A 4639-nucleotide genomic window follows, 5' to 3' on the forward strand; every position below is an offset into this window, starting at 1 on the left:
AAGAGTGGAGAGGGTTCTAGAGAGTTCTTGAAGTGTTGGGTGAAAAATGAAATGAAATAATGAACTTGGTCCCTTTTTAATAAGTTAAAAATATGACCCGTCAGGAAATTATACGGACACTTATACTGTCTGTATAAGTGACTGTGAAATCTCCCCTTCCACATCTCGCTTCTGTGACCATTATACGACACATTATACGGTCCATATAAGTGACTGTATAATCCCATTAGTGAGGGACCTTCACTGTGACGATTCTACGGACCATTATACTGACCGTATAACATTATACAGACCGTATAACATTATACGGACAATATAATCGGCCATGGAACCCATCTTTCCTCTGATCTTGTTCTCGTCACTTCGTTTGATCTCCAATCCTTATGGAACCTTCTTGATACTTGTTTAACACCTCATTAACGATCTAAGGGACGTTCTAATTCTTTTCCAAGACACTATTAATCATCATTTACTTGTTACTCGTAAATCCTGTCCGATACACATCGTATGCCTTGTCCTCTCTTGGCAACTTTCTCCTCTTACTACGGATGTCTTTGCTAATCTAAATTAGGGTCATCAAATGTCATTTCTCACTTATTGCAATACCGTATACTTCGCTCCCATCGTTATTCTATTCACTGTGTATCAATGCGGAATTTTCCGAGGTGCAACACAATCCAAGCTACTACTCAAAATTGGCACTATTCCCACATTCATGACCCATTTTCTATCTACTTCTACAATCCAAGTCTTTCAACCTCTCAATACATTAAATAACATGGAAAGACCATAAAACTTACCTTAGATGGTGTAGGAATAAGCCTTGGGTGGAAATACTTCACTTGAGCCAAAACCCTAGTTCACCTCCAATGAAATTTCTTGACTTGGATGATCTCTAATGAGTTTCTTACATTTGGCTTTCTTAGTTTGATGAAGTTGATCATAAATGTTATATCCCGTATTTTATACGTTCGGATATTCCAAGGCAGTCGTAACGAAGTTAAGGGAATGACCATCTTCCAAATGTATTTCAATGAACAAGTGGGTTATAAATATTATTCACAACATTAGTATTATGGAAATATTAAGACAGGTTGAGGGCGAAAAAGGAAATTCGCAAAATAGAACCATGGTGATATTATGGAAGGCTAGGGATAAAATGGTAATTTCACAAAGTTCAAGAAAATTCTAGAAAAAATAAAATAAAAATAAATAAATAAATAAGTAAGTAAGTATGTAAAGAAAGGAGCATGTGGCCATTTTATATGTGAAGGGGGCAAAGTGTAAATATAGATGGACTAAACTGTATGAAAGAAGACACTTGGTCTTCTTTGACCAAGTGAGGAAAAATCAAGAAAAGAAAAGAAAAATCAAGAAAAAGGGAGAGAATTCTAAAAAAGAAAGAAATAGGGCATGTGACCATAATTGGGGGACTAAATTGCAAATATGGATAAGTGATGGAAGACCTATATATATATATATATATATATACATAAGAGGTCTTCATAATTAAATTAGAGAGAAAGAAAGAACAACAAAAAAAAAAAAAAAAAAGAGGGTTCGGCCAAGGTATGGCCAAGCATGGCCATGGGAGATTTGATCAAGAAAAATTATTTCTTTCAAGCTTTTATACTAAGTGGAAGGCTCTCTACAATGTGGAGTATTCGTTGGAACAAGTGAATCATTCGTTTCGCAAAAATGAGGTTCTAGCCGGGAAAAGGAACTAGTGCTAAGGTAAGGTTTAAACCTTATTTTCATATGTTATAGATGATTGTGTATGTTGTGGAGTGTGTAGAGGAAGGAAGTTCGTGAAGTTGTGGTGAGTTGTATGTTGGCCGAATATATGTGGTGTTGGATTGAAATGATGAATTAATATTATTTAGTAATTTGATTGTTGTGTTATGAATTCTATAATGTAAAAGGGATGGAAAACATGAAAACATGCATATAGAGATGTGGCCGTGTGGTGCATGTGGTGTGTTGTGTAGGAAGAATGGATTAAGAGTATTTAGTATGTTGGTTGTGATTGTAATGTCAAGAAATGGGTGAAATTCATAAAGATGTGTATAATGTTGTTGTATGGCCGAATATGTGTAGTATTGTGTAGACAAGGTGAAATGATTTTATTTAGAAGTTTAATTGTTGTATGGTGAAATCCATAATGTAAAATGAATGAAAACCCATGAATATAATATGTTGGAATGGTAGCCGTATGGAGTAGTGTTGGCCGTGTATATGTGTTGTGTTGTGTGAGAGGATTGAATTAATTATATGAAGTATGTTGTTTGTTGTTGTAATATATAGAAAAGATGGATGAAAATGCATGAAAATATGTAGGAAGTGGTTATGGTCAAATAATAGGCGTTTTGGTAAGCTAAGGTAAATTGATGTTATTTGACATTCTAGTTGTCGTTGTTATGGATTATGTGATGAAGAATGGAGGTCGTTGTTGAAGTTAGCATACATGAATGATGATGACATGCATGGTTGTTGTTGAATTGGACGGTTTCGGGCAAAGTAATATGTGGATTGAGTCGTTGAAAGATTATGTGAATTGAATTGAATTGAATTGAATTAAATGTTGGAATGTTGCTAGAATGAATTGCTAATATTGTTGTTGGTTTGGCCGAGTTCCATTCTCGGATTGTTGTTGCTAAATTTGGCCGAGTTAGAATCTCGGGGGTGGTGTATTTACAGGGTAGATGCTGCCGAAATTTCGGCAGAATATAAATGAATGTGCTTGAAAGGTCAAGGCAAGTATATGACAAAGGATCTAATGAATGTGTGAACTCCTTTGACTGTAGATTAACAAGTTGGACGAATAAGCGTAGCTAGTAAGGCGCGGCGCAGGTATGTTAAGGCTAAGCCCTTTTCTTTCTATGGCATGAATCCTATGATGTAGTCTTATAAATGTTCCCCATAACGTCCTTGTTTTCAAAAGCTAGAAGTTATGAATTCAAACCATGATTTCCTTTCCAAAAGTTATAAATGTTTTCCAAAATATACATTTTTCTCCAAAATCCAAGTTTTACGATTTTGAAAGTTTTTATAACTAAAACAGCGACTACGGAGTTATGATGACAATAATGAAGCCAGACCTGAGAAAGTGTCTATGACGAATATGCCAAGGATATGTTCTTACCATGAATACGACGATATGAAATGTTAAGCAACTTTTGGATAATGACTATTTTGAAGGTTTTAAAATATATGAAGTAATATGTTATGATCCTGTTTTATGTTTTCCCGAGATAATGTTCTTCATTGATAGTCTCACCTTATAATTGTTCCTTCAAGGCGTGACATGACGACCATGATGATTCCATAATACAATCGGAGGTTACCGACCTTACGTCACTCCGATAGACACATGACTTTCCTTGGGCTCTCATGCATGCTATATATGTATATGGGAGGGGGGGGGGGGGGGGAAGGGATACATGTATATGGGGATATGGGGAAGGGACACATGTTTCATCGCCACCTGGTCAGCTGGCATTATCATCCCGGACGCGGGATGCCCGGACGCGGGATATATGGGCGAGCCGACATATTTCGGCGCAATGTGGGCGAGCCGACTTGTTCGGTGCTATGATATGATATGACCCGATAAGCATGCATGGTTTCCGCCCTAAGTGGCATTCATATGTACAGGTATCTCAATCAGCCTATGATACGCTATATGACTCCCTATGATATGATATGATATGACATGATATGATATGATACGACAAGATACGATATGATATGATATGACATGATATGATATGATACGACATGATATGCTATGATATGACATGATATGATACGATATGACATGATATGACATGATATGACACGATATGACATGATATGACATGATATGATATGACACGATATGATATGACATGATATGTTCCATATGAGATGCCATATGATTCCTTTGTGATTATCTCCACTGGTACCTCTCCTTGTATTGTCGTTCATGTCTTACATGCTCAGTACATTGCTCGTACTGACCCCTCTTCTTCGGGGGCTGCGTTTCATGCCGCGTAGGTACACCCAGATGAGCTGAGGCCCTTATAGAAGATGTTCCAGCGAAGTTGGCGAGCTCCAGTTAGCCCGGGAGTGTAGCCGAGTCAGTGTATATGTGCCATGGTTTCCGATTGCAGTTAGAGACTTTGCAGACAGAGTCGTGGGTATAGAGCGTCAGCTTTGTAGACGGCTTCGCCTGTCAATATGTTATTACATTTCATGTCACGCGTTCCATGTGATGATACACTCTCCCAAAAAAAAAATTGAGAGCTTACTATGCATTTTATTCTGAATTGATTCCAGAGTTTATTTATGTAATAAGAGTCAGCGGGTTCGCTCGGCTCCAGATACGGGGTCGAGTGCCCATCACACCCTAGTAAGGTCGGGGTGTAACAAAGTGGTATCAGAGCAGGTCGGTCTAAGGGGTTGTCTGCAAAGTCGTGTCCAGTAGAGTCCTGTTTATGAGTGTGAAGCCGGCCACATTTATAAACAGGAGGCTGCGGGGCATTTAGGAATTGTTGACCTTCTTTAAGTCTTAAATCGTGCGATAGAGCCAAGTCATAAGGAATAAGATTTCCCCATACGAGCTATACGTACAACGAAAGGAAACGAACGAGGCTGTGGA

At 37.9% G+C, this 4639-nt stretch overlaps 1 long non-coding RNA gene across 1 annotated transcript; it reads left to right on the forward strand.

The window, feature by feature from the left end:
* The first annotated feature begins 1009 nt into the window (after nt 1-1009).
* On the forward strand, nt 1010-4240 carry LOC132605071 (uncharacterized). Its single transcript, XR_009569012.1, has 3 exons — nt 1010-1734; nt 2805-2850; nt 4036-4240. It is a non-coding gene; the product is annotated as an uncharacterized LOC132605071 (long non-coding RNA).
* The last annotated feature ends 399 nt before the right edge of the window (nt 4241-4639 follow it).

This window comes from Lycium barbarum, chromosome 8 (assembly GCF_019175385.1).
Source record: "Lycium barbarum isolate Lr01 chromosome 8, ASM1917538v2, whole genome shotgun sequence".
Lineage (NCBI taxonomy): Eukaryota > Viridiplantae > Streptophyta > Magnoliopsida > Solanales > Solanaceae > Lycium > Lycium barbarum.